At 37.3% G+C, this 17400-nt stretch overlaps 1 protein-coding gene across 4 annotated transcripts in view; it reads left to right on the top strand.

The window, feature by feature from the left end:
- Window positions 1-17400, top strand: part of bcl9l (bcl9 like) — a 96890-nt gene that overhangs the window by 52352 nt on the left and 27138 nt on the right.

Genomic DNA, 17400 nt, shown 5'->3' with positions numbered 1-17400 from the left:
ATAAGGCTTTTCGCGATTAATCATGATTAAGTACAAAAAAAGTGTGATTAATTAGTTAATTTTTTATCAGTTGACAGCCCTACAGTTTATATGACTCAAAGATTTACAATTGCTGCTTTGACTTGTTTCAGTATTATTACAACATATAATGCTCACTTACTTTCCCACTTGTCTACATCCACTGACATATAGCTACTAATAATACAATAATAAATGCATAAATAAATACTGAATGGATCCGAGTGGTGTCCTTGTGGTCAGTGAAAGTGCTCCGACATATTGAGCGATGGTGCTCATGGGAGACCTGGATTTGAGTCTGGCCCGGGTCATGTTCCTTTTCATCTCTCGCTTTGATTTCCTGTTCGCATACTCTGTTTATCAATAATATGTGGCAGAAAAGGTTAGATTTAAAGGCCCTTCCACACAAGGAATGATGACTATAACAATAATTGCATTTGTGTCCGCAGACCACGCCGATGCACAATAATATGCTTGTTATTATACATACACATGCTGCAGTTATGTTCTCTGTAACTTTCAATATTGTTCCATATTTTTAACATATGGTGGGGGAAATATATATTGAAAATGTCACCTCTTTTCTCAGAAAACTTATTTCTAAAGGTGCTGTTGACTTGAAATGTTCACCGGATAATGGTTAACAACCAAATGAATCCATATATGCAAAGAAAACATATTGTTAATTAACTTACATGTAATAAAATGAAATGACACAGGAAAAAATATTAAACACATGAAGAAAAGGAGGTGTAGAAAGGCAGTGAAGGCCCAGACAGCAGCTGAAATCTCTTGGTAGTTCTTCAGCAACCCTCTGCCTTTCCTCATTGTAAATGAATCAGCTGCTTCAGTCCAACATCTACATTAGCAGGATGATGAACATGAAACCAAGCTGGACATTTCAGCAAGACAATGAGCCAAAACACAGCCAAGGAACTCTCAAATGCTTTCAGAGAAAGAAAATCAAGCTGTAGAATGACCCAGCCAATCACCTGACTTAAATCCAATAGAGAATACAAAATAAAGCTCAGATTTGATAGACGAGACCCACAGAACCATAAAGATTTTATCACTCTGTTGAAGTCTGGGAAAAACTCCATTCTCCATATGAGAGGGGTCTCAGAGAGCTGCTATCAACAAAAAAGCCTTTTATGTAAAGTATAAAATATGGTCCTGTAGTTCAGGATTTTCTCCTTGTGTCATTCAATTGTTATAACTAATTCCAGATTCCAGATTTTTTGTTTTGTTTTATGTTTGTATTGTTTGGGTTTTGACCAAAATCTGGTTTAAAAAGGCTTTTATACTTGACACACTCGCCCAAAACATGAGAATTTCTCACGTGAGATTGGCAGCTGTGCAGATGAAAATGGCTAATTATAAAAGGTTGGTCAGTTAAGTTATGCTACTGTAATTAATGTTTATTCAGCAATAATTCTCCAGTACCAATAGCAGAACTGCTAACATCAGAGCTTATCGATACTTCAGTCTAGTTTTGATACCCATCCTTTGGCCTGCTGCTATAGTTAATCTTGTGCAGTGTGTGTGCGTATTAGCCTTGGTGTATAACCAATTTAAACTAGCGTACAAGTGGCATAACTTTGTTTAGTTGCAGCAGTTTTGATACGTGCAACAGAAATGCGGCATCGAGAAGCCTTTACGATTCAGTATACAAGGGTTTTCGGCGCCACTCGTTTAATGTCAGGTGACTCACGTTTTGCGCAGCCTTCAACTGCAGCTCGTGCTGTATTAAACAGATGCACGTCACTTCATAACTATATAGCGGTCGTTTTTCGACTTAACTAAATTCATTTTTGATGTCTTGGTCACATTATTTTGAGGACCCAAACAAATTGCCCATTTTACAGATGACCAAACTTGGCCCGTGGGCTGCCAATTGAATAGCCCTGTTCTATAATGTACAAACTTTATTTTCTATCGCCCCACCCCAAAACCCAACCCTCACGGGAAATTGTGTAACTGTTTACTTTTACTTTCTGAGAAAAAAACTCTTTCTGTATGATTTAGAAGCTTTTTGAGAAATGAGGGCATCAGCAATGTCTCCATAATTCACTACCTACTTGTAATATCTGTGTCATGCTCATGTAGTTATTCACATTGATCACAAAATGTCCTGGTATGTCGCAAAAACACGTACAAACACTCATACACACACTAACACATACTTGTGTGGCCTTATTCTACTCTTACCCCAAATCCACTCCTCACAGGAAACATGGCAAATTTTAAATGTGTCCTCATAAAGCACATAATCAAGTGCACACACACATACACACACTTGGGAATTTTGAAATCGACTGAACTAAATTTATTTTTGATGTCTTGGTCACTTTATTTGGAGGGCCTGAACAAATGGGGCTGCCAATTGAATAGCCCTATTCTATACTGTACAAACTGTATTTTCTATCGCCCCACCCCAAAACCCAACCCTCACAGGAAACTGTGTACATGTTTACTTTTACCTTCTAAAAAGAAAGTTCTGTATGATTTATAAGCTTTTTGAGAGATCAGGACATCAGCAATGTCTCCATACTTCACTACTTACTCCTAATACCTGTGTCCTGCCCATGTAATTATTCAGATTGATCACAAAATGTCCTGGTATTTCACAAACACACTTACACACACTCATACACACACTAACACATACTTGTGTGGCCTTATCCTACTCTTACCCCAAACCCAACCCTTACAGGAAATTTTGAATGTGTCCTCATAAAGCACATAAACAAGCACACACGTGCGCACACACACACACACACACACACACACACACACACACACACACACACACACATTTGGGAATTCTGACTCTGTCTTCTGAGATATTGTGGTTTTACGTGCTGGTGGTCCCCATGACATCAGCTTCCCTCTGTTTTGTGAGCATCAAACATGTGCTCCGAATTTCCCCTCCAAAATCAATCATCTCAGATGTTCATTTTGCTTCTTTCAAACAAAACTTTGAATCTCTGGAAAGTTTCTTCATCTGACGTCACTTTCATGTTCTCAATTCAGATGCCATTTGCTAGAGACAAACTCCCATTTTGAGCTCTCGTTTTCTCATATCAGTCTCTTTCCCATTTCTTCTGGACTCTGTAAATGGGATCAAAGTGGCAAGCGGTAATAGCCGAGTTTTGAGAAGAAGCGGTTGGGGAAAAAAACGTGCTTTTCACAGGGTTCTCTGGGTCATTCTCTTAAGATGTTCTCAGTTTTTCTGTGCCTGTCTTTTCTTTGCTCTCTCCCGCGTCTCACTTTCTCTCTCTCTAATCTTCCCCTTTCACACACACAGTTCAATAGTGTGTACTTGTGTTCTTCTAAGACAGTTATTCAGACACACTGATGTAATTACTGCTTTAGAGGCTTAACACACACATACAAACATTGACTAATGCAAAGAAAAATTCCACACAGAAAGTTTTGGTGGTAAACCCTCATCTCACTGGTCAGGACACAACTGTTTGTTTCAGGACTTTGCTCATGTTAATCATCCACCAGATTATATAGACAGCGTCTCCTTGTGCTTATTGTGGGCTTCTTTTATTTAGATCTATTGCTTATATTACTGTATTATTTTAAGTGAAAGTCGAGGCTCTGTCTGTGTTTTCGTGGAGATGGATCTTCTGAAATATGCTTGTCCAACTAGATTTCTGTTAGACATTTCCTATCATCTTTGCTCCAGGTTAACCCGCGTTTTATTCTGAGAGGTGTTAGAAAAACAAGTGCGACTATTTTTACACCGTGTATGTAATTCATCACGCACTGTAATAAAACCTGGTTTGCTAGTCCTTTGAGTTGGATTGCTTTTTCACCACAAGTGAACCGTTCCAGAGTTTGTCGAAGTTTGCTGATCTCAGTATTTCCTATATTTTTTCTTCTGGAGGACATCTTATTTGTTTTGTTTCGACTAGAAGAACTATTTTAAGGTCAATATTATTAGCCCCTGTTAGGCTCTGTTAAGGGCTGTCTCGTCCCTGTTTGGTTTGCATTGCCGGCAATAAGTCAGACTTGTTTCCAGTGCATGTTGGACTCCGGCAGAGCTCCCCTTTATCACCAATTCTGTTCGGAATTTTTATGGACAGAATTTCTATGCGCAGCCTTGGGCCGGAGGGGGTTCGGTTTAAGGAGCGCAGGATTTCTTCCCTGTTATTTGCAGATGATGTTGTTCTGTTGGCTTCATCGGACATGGACCTTCAGCATGCACTGGGGTGGTTTGCTGCCGAGTGTGACTTGGCTGGGATGAGAATCAGCACCTCCAAGTCCGAGGCCATGGTGCTCCACTGGAAAAAGGTGCCTTGCCATCTCCACATTGGATGAAAGTTCTTACCCCAGGTGGAGGAGTTCAAGTATCTTGGGTTTTTGTTCATGAGTGAAGGATAGAACGTGAGATTGACAGGGGCATCTGTGCGGTCGATGTACCAGCCCGTTGTGATGAAGAAGGAGCTGAGCCGAAAGGCAAAGCTATCTATTTACAGGTCAATATATGCCCCTACTTTCACCTATGGTCATGAGCTTTGGGTCTTGACTGAAAGGACAAGATCTCAGATACAAGTGGCCGAAATGAGTTTTGGCAGGGCGCACCTCTAAGCCTCATTCACAGTACGAGCGACTCGCATCGGCAAAGCACCAAGCAACCAGTCATTTCAATGGAGAGTGAGCGAGCTCAGGTGATGTCCGTCTACGCAAGCGTCACTGACCATTGGCGACCAGGTGGGCGTGTCGAGTTAGAAATTTGCTGCTAGTGGGAATGAGGCATTATTTACAGATGATGTTGTTCTGTTGGCTTCAACAGACATGGACCTTCAGCATGCACTGGGGCAGTTTGCTTCCGAATGTAACGCAGCTGGGATGAGAATCAGCACCTCTAAGTCCGAGGCCATGATGCTCCACTATAAAAAGGTGGCTTGCCATCTCCAGATTGAAGGAAAGTTTTTACCCCAGGCAAAGGAGTTCAAGTATCTTGGGGTTTTGTTCACAAGTGAGGGAAGGATGGAACGTGAGACTGACAAACAGATCGGCGCAGTGGCAGCAGAAATGCTGTCAATGTACTGGTCCCTTGTGGTGAAGAAGGAGCTGAGCCAAAAGGCAAAGCTCTTGATTTACTGTTTAATTTACATCCCTGCTTCCATCTATGGTCATGAGTTTTGGGTCATGACTGAAAGAACAAGATCTTGGATACAAGTGGCCGAAATGATTTTCCTTCGCAAGGTGGCAGGGTACACCCTTATAGATAAAGTGAGTAGTTCTGTTACCCAGGAGGAGCTCGGAGCAGAGCTACTGCTCCTCCACATTGAGAGAAGTCAGTTGAGGTTGCTCTGACATCAGCTTCGAATGCTTCCTGGACGCCTACCTAGGGAGGTGTTGCAGGTTTGTCCCACTGGGAGGAGGCCTCGGGGAAGACTCAGGGCACGCTAAAGGGACTATGTCTCTTGGCTGGCCTTGGAACACCTTGGTATCCCCACAGAGGAGCTGGAGCAAATGTCTGGTCAGAGGAAGGTCTGGGGTTCTCTCCTGAAACTGCTGCCCCTGCAAACAGGCTTTGGACAAGTGGAAGAAAATAAATGAATGAATTATTAGCCCCCTTAAGCAATATATATTTTTTCTCTCGATTGTCTACACAACAAACCATCATTATACAGTGGCTTGCATGATAACCCTAACGTGCCAAATAACCTAGTTAAGCCTTTAAATGTCACTTAAAGCTAAATACTAACATCTTGGAAAATATTATGTACTGTCATCATGGCACAGTTCCAGACTGTGTTGGAGTTTGTAGATCTAAAGGGTTCACACATGCACAAATAAACCAAACTAAGGGGAAACTATGTGTCAGGTGTGAGATCAGCTTACTTTTTAGACACTGGTGGTTTTATCGGCTATTAAAAAACCATATTGGTCAGTCACTATTGCTAATGATTCTAGTTAGTGCAGTTGGTCTGACCTGTCCACTCCAGAAGATGAGTACAAAGAGTGTTACACTACATTATTGTGGGAAGATTTCCTTTAGGAGTTAATGAGTGATGAAGGCTGTGTGTGTTTTAGTTAATGACTAATTGTGTCTAGAAGGTTCTGTATAAGATAACGCTGCTGAAAAAAAAGAACAAATTAAATGTAAAGTTTTTCTACCAAATAGAGCTCTACGATTTGGGGAAAATATCTAATTGCGTTTTAGTTTTTTTTATTAATTAATTAATTATATATATATATATATATATATATATATATATATATATATATATATATATATATATATATATATATATATATATATTGTGATTTTGATTTAATTTGCGATTAAATTTTGTAGTCAAACTTCAGCTCAATATTCCGTATAGTAGCCTCTTACTGCTAAAATGCAGTGAGTGTTAGAAAAGATATTAACTGACTCCAACTTCTGTCCAAATTTCTTTATAAATATTCAGAAATTAAACACTCATTGGTCTCTAGAGCAAACAGTAGTGAGTTGTGGCGTTAGTTATCTCCTGGTACCTGCGTGATGTTTCTTCATATGGTGTAACAGCTGCAAACAACTCTGAAATTGTACTTTGCTGTTGCTAGATTGAATGTCCCAGGCAATACTTTTAGTTGACTTTTTAGCATGACACTCCTCATATAGCCACCTGTGGTGCTTTTTCAGGTGCTGGTTGTTGTATTTTCTTGTGCTGTGGCCACAATTCTGTGAAAGCTTTTACAAATTACTCTTTTTTTTTTTTGTTCGGTGTCTGTGATTTTGAAACCGAAATATTTCAATATTACTGACATGCTGTTTTTCTATGATATAAATTTGTCTATTAATGCTTCTGAAGCAGTGGACGCCATCATCCCACTTGCCTGTGCTTTCCTGCTTGTTTGTTTGTTTGTTTGTTTATTTGTGGGTTTTCCGCATAGTTCGGTTGCGCAATTCTGATTTGGCAGAGCGGAAGTGTGCTCACTCAACTGACTAGTAAGACTGCCACAAACAGATGGCAGCCACACATTTGCTCTGGGTTTGGGAAATTATATACTGTAATACATATTTACTATAAATGAATACTATAATACATTTCATATCGCAGCCTCTTGCAATTAGCTAATCGTAACATTTCAAATCGTGATTGCGATTTGATTTTGATTAATCGCACAGCCCTAATACTACACTGTTAAATATCCATAATTAGCAGTTTTCCTTATTTAAATTTTCCCTATTTATTCATGCTATAAAATTGCATTATAAGACCTTAATCTTAATCTTAAAAAAGTTTGAAAAAGTTATTTTATTGTCATTTTAATAGTTTAAAGTGATATATTTTCTGGGCTGGTGTTTTATATTATGGTAGAAATACATGGAGTCGATCTATGGCCATATATACTTGCTAAATAAAAGAAAGTTTTGCAAACAAAAAATACAGTACTAAGTAAAAAAATAAATAAACCAATCCAAATCTCCAAAAATCGCAAAGCCAAAAATTAATTTAGTTTTGAGAAATAAAAATAACATTTGCTAACAAAATAAGATCTGCAAAAAAAAAAGGCTATATTTAATTGCAAATCCTTTTTTAAAAGCATTGCCTTTACAAAACACTTGCAATGCTTACTTGCTTTTTAGACAACCGTGTGTCTTCTTTCAAAGTTTTATGGTGGTTGGCAAGCAAATGATAGCTGCATTCTGCCGCCTACTGGGCTGTAAGACCACCTCGGTGATACTGTGTCTCCAGGTGATGACGTGCTTAATTAAAGGCATGTCCGGGCCTGCCTTAAACGCCCAAGTTTTAAATCACAGCAACAAAGTGAAACGCACAGAAACGCGAAGTGCAAAGTGAAAACAGCATTGAAACTCACGGTTGACTGAAAAGCAAATCAAACTGAGCATTGCAGGTGACTGGACGGGTTTGTAAAGGCAATGCTGTAAAAAATAGTTTTGCAAATATATATGTAGTATGTTTATATATATATTTTAAAATATATTAAAAACTATTTAGTTTTATTTTTTGCACTGCTTGATTTTGATTTTTGCAGTTCTATTTTTGTTAGCAAATTTCACTTTCATTTCTCAAAAATAAATTTTCGTTTTGCTTTTTTAATTTTAATTTTATTTTTTTTGGAGATTTGTATTTATTTATTAGATTTTTTGCTGTATACTTTTAAAAGTTTTTTTGTTTTGTTTTTTTTACAAACTTTCTTTTATTTTACAAGTATATATGGCCAAAGATTGAATCCATAAAAAAACCTTATAATAAGCAGCCAGTACATTTGTTATTTTACAGACTTATTTTTATCTAATATGTACAATTTCTTAAACATTATATTATTTCAAACTACTAAAATGTCAGTAAAAGTCGCTTTGTTAAACTGCAGACATGAATTTTCAACATCAAAAGTCGACAGAGCAGAGATCAACATCCCATAACGCAGTTCACAACTGTAAATAAACGGAAAACACAACATACAGAAACTGTTAGGTATTTTCTAGTGTAAGTTACTGTCCAGAGATTTCAATTTCCTTTGAAAAATTGGAGGAAATTAATCTGTCTTACCCAAGTAAGCAAAAAACTGTATGCACCATTATAATACCTCGTAGAATAACTTAGCAACCAGACGCCAGTGCCTTAACAACAGTCAGAACAACTGTACAAAGTGTAAAAACTACTCACAAAAGCTTAGCAACAACACAACAGTAAATAGAAGCCAATTCAGATCACCTTAGTAACCTCACACTAATGCATAAAAACACCTCAGAACAACATAGCAACCACCCAACAATGTATACCAACCAAAACAAGTGTAATGTCCACAGAATACCTAGCAACAGCACAAAAACACTCTTAGCATCTTAATGATTGCACAATAACAATCTGGCTAAAGGCCCGTTCACACCAAAGGATAACAGGATAACTGTAATGTTTACTAGTGTAAAACCTAAGAATAGCTCTATATCTTTAAGGATAGCAAAGTCCACACCACAACTATAACGACACATTGGAATCGTTTTTTTTTTTGAACAGGTGATGAATGATAAAAATACAGCCAATCAGAATTCACTTAAAGAGCTGAAGTGTTTAAAGGTCCGGTGAAATTAAAATGCTTATTAGATGTTATCAGTATGTTAGTCTTAAGGTTATCTGTTAGTGTACAACAAAACAATGACAAAATTACATTTATAAGATATAAAACCGATGTAAACATCGAAAGCTTGTAGTTTGTCACTTCCGCCTCATACTTAAGTTTCTCATCAAATCTTGACCAATCAAATGATCTCTAGAATCTGACATGCCCCGTCCCCTTCAATACGCTTCTCATTTGATGCACTTGAGCTCAACCACTCTCACTGGCAGAGCTGTGATAAAAACGAAACACTATTGGCTTGTTTTTTAAAAAGAGGAGGGGCTCTATGTCCCGCCCTCTCTTTGTGCTTCAGTTGAGTTTAGGTTAAGCAAAAAAAAAAAAAAAAACACATTTTAAAGCACTTTATGGAACCTTTAAAAGAGAAGACACCAATCATTTTACCAAGGCAAACTCCACAGAAAGTTGTTAATCCTCCAACAGATAGTCTGTTGGCTATAGACCATTTCAATGTGGTGATGTCATTGGCACACAAACATTTCCCTTGTTATCAAACTATTTCATAACTGTAACGAGGCTATTCAATCGTAACTCTTTTTAAAAAAAGCTATTATAAAATAATTTATTAGTATCTGGCTCTTTTTGGATTCCCAGAAGCTATAAAAATAAAACATGTAAAACAGGATAAATGCTGGCACCATTGTTTTTGTTTACATCCCTCAAAATGGTTTTTAAGTAACTTTTGAACTGCGTCAAAGTATCATAATATCAGCTTAAAATCTTTAAACACTTGATTTTGATGTTCACCAATAGACTTTCTATATACTCTTAAAAATGTATTTTCCAAATGCGTATTTTTTAAATCCAGATGGAGGTTTTCTGAAGAAACTATACAATGTTTTTATTTTATTTTATGTACAGTTGTCTCTTTACTAAGAGCTTTTCATCTATGAATAAAATGTTGAAACCTATATCCATTGGGAATATGTGTTTTTGCAAAATGTAACACATTGATCTGGGTATGTTTTGTTGCACCTTTCAGATGAAAACTACACTAGAGGGCGCTGTCTACATTTTTATGAATCTGAAATGCGTTACTTAGGGTGTGTTTTGTCATTCGTTTCAGATACTAGGTGTAGCACTGAGTACTTGACTTTAAAGTCAACTTTCAAGAATTCACATTAAGCTGAGGATTGATCATAGAGCTTGTTTGGCATGCTGTCCTGGGAGAGAGCCCTGAGCTTATTCTCGAGCCCGGGGCTCCCTCCTGTTTGCAAGGCGAGAAGGGAGTTTGAGCTCAGGTAGATCTCAAGAACTCCCCTGCTGTAGTAGCTAATGAACAGATAGTGATTGCTCTTAGAAGATAACTTCTTACTTGGAGCATGTCTATGGTGCAGATTTGGATTAGTCAATTAACTTAAGCTGCATATTTTTGGTCGGTGGGAGGAAACCGGGGAATCCAGGGGAAACCCACGTGAGCATGGGGAGAACGTGTAAACTCCGTACAGTAACGTCGGCTGGCTTGGTAAAGACTAGAACCAGTGACATTCTTGCTGTGAGGCAACAGTGCTAACCACTGGGCCACCGTGCCACCCATCTAGGAAAGAAGGAGAAGTAGGGCTGGAAAAGGGGGATTTCTTTAAAACGAAGATGGCTGTGATATGGAACTTAGGGTATTTATAGTGACTTAGGAATCGCATTATTGGTGAATCATAAATTGAATAATGCGGGACCAGCCGCAAGCAATCATACGCACGTGATCCTCTTGAAATTAGTTTATAAATAAACTTCACTTATGGTCTGTTTTAAAGATGTTTTTTGGTATTTTTTGCACTTGGAAAGGGACCATTGCTGTCTATGGAGGATGAGGGAGCTCTCAGATTTAATCTAAAACAGATTTGTTTTCTGAAGAGGAACAAAGGTCTCTGAAATGAGATGGATGAGCTAACATTTTAATCTTGTGCACTGTTCAAATTGACTACCCTCTCGTTGTGTTGGCGGCTGTTTTTGCCCCATTGACTTCCATTATAATGACATTTTTGGATTGCAAAGCCATGACCGCATATAATCATGTATTCGTGATTGTTGATGAGTTTTACTGTTGGGAAGAGGTAAAATATGTTGTACAATGACTTGCCTAATTACACTAACTTTCTTAAGCCTTTAAATGTCACTTAAAGCTGAATACTAGTATCTTGAACAATATCCAGTCAAATTTTGTGTGTTGTGATCATTGCAAAGATACATTTTTTAAAAGTTTTTAAAACTACTATGTTGACAAATGTGTTGAAAAAATCTTCGTTAAACAGAAATTGGGGAAAAATATACTGGGGGGCTAATAATTCTGGAGGGCTAATAATTCAAATGTATTTCCAAATAGCTTGCTTGACGTTATCGGTATCTGTATAAAGTGTAACCAACATGACTTGGAAATTCTTCGGAAGATACAGATATCAAACTATTTTGGCATCCGTTTGGTGCCGCTGTGGCTCAGAAATGACAAACCTCTAAGAGAATAAGAGGGAAAGAGTGTGTTGTTTGAGCCTGAGAGGACGAAAGTGTGTAAATAAGTCTTGTTGGAGGAAGGTGAGGGTGTTTGTAAGTGGAAAAGAGAGACGGAGAGCGTGATGGAGCAGAGGTGCTGCTGAGGGGGTGTGAGAAGAACCAATAATGTGTCTTTTGTTTTTGAGGTCAATAGCTTCAATGCCTCCGGGATGGAAATATGTGTGGGACCCCGTCAGCTTCGTTTCTGACTGGAAGTGTGTGTGTGTGTAAAATAAATCGCCTATTGATGATTTTACATTTTAATTTTGTGGGTTTTTTTTTAATAAAGATGTAAAATAGGAGCTTTAACACAATCAACCAAAATAAATCCTAAAATTGTGGGATGGCTTAATAAGATTATTAAAGCAAATGGGGTTCAGTATTAAAGGGCACCTATTTTACTCTTTTTATAAGATGTAAGATACGTCATTGGTGTTGCCAGAATGTGTCTGTAAAGTTCAGCTCAAAATACTCATCAGATTATTTATTATACAATACAGAATATACACATTTTGGTGTCTTGAGTACAAGCGCTATAGGTGAATTGGATGAACTTAATTATGCTTAATGTGCGAATGTAAGAGTGTATGGGTGTTTTCCAGTACTGGGTTGCGACTGGAAGGAAATCCGCCGCGTAAAACATATGCCGGAATAGTTGTCGGTTCATTCCGCTGTGGTGATCCCTGATAAATAAGGGACTAAGCTGAAGAAAAATGAAGGATAAATAATACTAATAACAACAATATTATTTAATAATAATAATTATTATTTATTTATTATTTATTTTATAATAATAATTATTATTATTTGTTTTATTTGTTTATTTAATAATTATAATAATAATAATAATAATAATAATAATAATAATAATTATTATTATTATTATTTAGTTTATTTAATAATAATTTTATTTATTTATTTGTTTATTTAATAATAATGATAATAATAATGTATTTATTTGTTTGTTTATTTAATAATAATAATAATAATAATGATAAAATAACAATATTTATTTGTTTATTTAATAATAATAATAAAATTATTATTATTAAAACCTGCAATAATAATAGTATTTGTATTATTATTATTATTATCATTATTATTATTATATTGGCAATGCGGTTGTGCAGTGTGTAGCATGTTCATCTCATAGCAAGACGATTGCTGGTTCGAGCCTCGGCTGGGTCAGTTGGCGTTTCTGTGTGTAGTTTGCATGTTCTCCTCGTGTTCACGTGCGTTTCCTCCAGGTGCTCCGGTATTCCGCAACAAGTCCAAAGACATGTGGCACAGATGAATTGGGTATGCTAAAAATTGACCGTAGAGTATGAAAGTGTGTGTGAATGAGAGTGTATGGATGTTTTCCTGTAATAGGTGACAGCCAGAAGGGCATCTGCTGCGTGAAACATACTTTTGATGAGTTGGCGGTTCATTCCGCTGTGTCGACCCTAGATTAATAAAGGGACTAAGCCAAAAAGAAAATGAATGAATGAATGAATGATATTATTATTTATTTATTTATTTATTACCAAAATTACTATTTTATAACTATTGGCATTACATTTTGACAAAGTATGCGGCACTGCAAGCACAACAAACCCATTTTTTTGCTCTTGTATTTTTAGAATATGTAAAATAAGGCCTGTTTCTTTAAATCATTTGCATGGTGTCACTGTCTGTGTGTGTGTGTGAATGGGTCTTGTGCAACAGGTGTCAGGGTGTCCTGTTCAGACCTGTATGCGTGACATCTCCAGAATGTCTCCCCTTCATGACAGACCTGCAACGACAGCACGGGAACTCCCTCAACACACACATACACACGACAGGTCTGACTCTGCAGGTTACAGACACAGACAGGTGGCTGCTGGTATTGTGTGTAGTTTCTCTTTCATTGACATGAGAGAAACCCAATCCTTCACACATTTCAGCCCTGGCAGCTGTGCTGAGATCTATGAGGTGTGTGTTTGCGTCTGTGTGTGCCTCTGTGTGCGTATGTGTTTGTTTGGGTCTCTCCGGTAACTCTTGGAATGTGGTCAGTTCGTTTCAGCTCTGTTTTCCCTCTGATAAAACTCTGTAAATATATCGCAAAGAGCCCATGACACAGTTTGACGAATGCAGTGTTTCTTTTCTGTCTTGAATTCCTCATTGAAACAAGAAGTGACTTGTCTATCTCTTTTTTTTTTTACTTAAATTGTCTTTTGCATATAGTGCGTTTGCGTTTTCTAGTCATTTATAAGTAGTATACGAGCGAGAGACAGTGTCTACACCAGAAATAATTTGATTGAAACAATAGAAAATAAAATAGACACGCCTCTTAGTGTGAGATGAGTCATCAGTAGGCCCACACGGAATCTGCGTGCAGATTTTTAGCCCATCATTGATCATTATTTACTTGTGTAAATGTGTGTAAATTTAGATTTATTCAGTTATTTAATTAATTTCAGTAATATTATTGGCTAATATGAAAATATGCATATGATTTGTGTACAATACAGTTTGTAAAATAGTATTTTCTGTCTTTCAGTAGTTATGTTAAATGAGAGTTGTCAGGGTTGGTGAGGGGAAATGTGGAAAAAGGAGCGAGGACTCAAATGCAGTGAAATAGAAATTAATTAAATAATAAAAATAAAATAAAATGCAAAATAAACTACCCCGAGGGGGAAAACATTAACAAACCAAATACATACAAAAACAAACTGGACTGGGCAGGCTGGCAAGGATCAGGATTGGAAACATGACAGGACTTCGAATGATGAATTATGATGACGAACTGGCACAGGACAGCAAACGTGAGGGGTTTATAAACTGTAGAAAATTAACATACAAACAGGTGACAACAATTAACTAATAATGGGTTAACAAGGAGGGTGGGACTAGACAATAGACGGGAGAGCGCATGACACAGAGAGACAACACAAGCCATGCGCTCACATAAAACAGAAACACAAAACAAGAACATGCGGCCAAGGAGAGAACTTATTAACCGCATGTTCATGACAACACAAGCACAACACTGAAGCACACGACAAAAGCACGTGACCACAATGTAAACACAGAGCCACGTGCTTTGACAGACGCAAGACACGAGCACACGATGAATGAAAACACTCACCGTGCGCCCACACACGCAGCGTGCATGCTTCATCCCAGCGCCAACCAAAACCGAAACCAACTGGATTGAGACGCTGGGAATGAAACACCACACTGCAGACAGACGAAAACACAAACACGAGTACAAGAGCGCCATGCAAAGACCGCGCGGCCGCATCAAGCGTGAGTGCGCACACTCTGCGTAAACCCACGACGGCGCGCGCACACATAGAGACACACAATGACAGAAACAGGATGAGACTGAGCTAGTGTCCGACCTCTGCCACCAAAACAAGAATTTACAAGACCAGAGTCTTGCTTTGTTTACCAAACAAAGTGGATCTAATTGGATTTGCATTGTAAACATTAAATAAAAGTGAAAAATTATATAACTATTTATTTCATATATTAAGGTTTTAGTTATGATACTCCTAAAATCATTCAGCATAAATCTAAATATTCTGCGCAGAAATCGCATAAAATGTCTGCAGATTCTGTTTAGCCCTAGTCATCAGTCCAATCCCTGAAGTGAAACACACTTTTTGGCCTCTATTTTAAAGATCTAGGCGCAAAGTCTAAAGTGATGGAGCAAAAGCATTAATGACATGTCGGAATCCATTTTTTTTTCTTATTTTAAGGACTGAAAAATATGCTCTGCACCCTGGCTCATGGTCTAATAAGGTTGTGCTTATTCTCTTAATGAGTTATGGGTGTGTTTTGAGCATAACGTGCATTAAACCAATCACAGTCTCATCTCACATTCCCTTTAGGATTCAGTTGCGTTGTGCCATGGGGCATTTGCTATTTAAATGGCGGACTTTGTAAGTGTAAAAACTGAATGCTTAATCAACAAGAAAACAGTTAAGCCATCTGCGTGAGGATAAAGAACGATCCTCCTCCATTCAGCCTCTTTACTTTCTCTTTATTTTACTTTTACTTTACTCCTTTACTTTCATGGTTAAGGAAACGGTGGAAACTCACTACACTGTACATCTATTAGCCTAAATATTTAATGTAGTTTAGGCGCAAAGATTTGTTTTAAAACTATTTCTAAATTCAGTTCTAATTTCCAGCAAACGAATAACTGAACAATAATAACGAAGTGGGGGGCGGTTGTAACGTCATTAGATGTTGATTTTTGGTCGATTTTAGGTTGGATATTGACGTCGCCATGACGTTGGGTTCTGATGTCAAATTTATTCTTATTTCCAAACAAAATGTTACATCCCCACTGTGTTGGGGTACGTCAATCTGATGTCATGTTGACAACCCTTGCCTGCTAGGAGGACACTGCATATTGTCTTTTTAGGTATATATCTGCAGACTGAAATGACTGATTTTTGTGACGGCTTTTCTCAAAACTTGCTTAAATTGTTGTGCTTTCCTGTGAAGACTCAAAGAATGATGTTTGCTGTTTGTTCATACTATTTGTTTAATATGAGCTAAAACAACACCATACTTGTTTTTTAGGGCAAAGCTTAATAGTTTTAAGATCAATCCAGTGAAATTTGTAGAAACAAATAAGTTAACTTAATTCCTTCATGTTGTCCCTACACAAACTTGACTTGCACAAATCAGCAGTGACTGACTACAAATGTACACAAGATCGTTTTTGTAAATTTAAATTGTTGTAAACACCTCTTATTTTTTCACCCATTTGCTAAGTGAATTTAGAGTTGTTGTTTTAAGTACACCACAAAGACCTTTTTAGGTCTTATGTAAATATTAGAAGCAGATGCAAATATATGTAAATATTGCAAATATCACAAAGTGTCTGCCACTTCACACATTTGTATGCACAGACGAATGACTATGAAAGAATGAATGGGAGTAGGAAATGAGGAAAAGAATAGAAGAGTAGTTTGTTGAAAAATAAGACCATCTGCGTATATACAGTTGGGTGGGAGGGGGGGGGGGGGGTGTATTCAAAATGTCATGCTTTTTTTCTGGGACAAATATTCTCTATGAGCTGTTAACATGAAATAGAACCAGATTTAGGTAAAAACTCAAACAATGCAAACATAAAAATAAAACAAAACAAACATCTGAAAAATGAGTTATGTGTTATAACAATGTAATGACACAAGGAGAAAATGCTGAACTACTGAAATATATTTAATACTTTATTGATGGCAGCTGAAAGACGCCTCTTATATAGAGAATGAAGTCACATGAATTACTCAGGTGTGAGTTTTTCCCAGACTTCAACAGAGTGTAGAAATCTTGATGGTTCTGTGAGTCTCGTCTATCAAATCTGATCTTTATTTTGTATTCTCTATTGGATTCAAGTCAGGTGATTGGCTGGGCCATTCTACAGCTTGATTTTCTTTCTCTGAAAGCATTTGAGAGTGGCTGTGTTTTGGCTCATTTTCTTGCTGAAATGTCCACCCTGGTTTCATTTTCATCATCTTGATAATGTAGATGTTGGACTGAAGCAGCATATATCAATTTACTGTGACGTAGGGCAGAGGGTTGCTGAAGAACTACTGAGTGATTTCAGCTGCTGTCTGGGCTTTCACTACCTTTCTACTCCTCCCTTTCTTCATGTGTTCAATACTTTTTTCCTGCATCATTTTATTTTATTACACATAACTTCATCTGTAAACTAACTGATATTGTTTTCTTTGCATATATGGATGCTTTTGTTGCTACAAATTTGAAGTCAACAGTACCTTTAGAAATATGTTTTCTGAGAAA

The sequence above is a fragment of the Danio rerio genome, chromosome 18 (assembly GCF_049306965.1).
Source record: "Danio rerio strain Tuebingen ecotype United States chromosome 18, GRCz12tu, whole genome shotgun sequence".
Taxonomy (NCBI): domain Eukaryota; kingdom Metazoa; phylum Chordata; class Actinopteri; order Cypriniformes; family Danionidae; genus Danio; species Danio rerio.
Note: the sequence above shows the minus strand (reverse complement) of the source record. Positions and strands in the feature narration are given on the sequence as shown.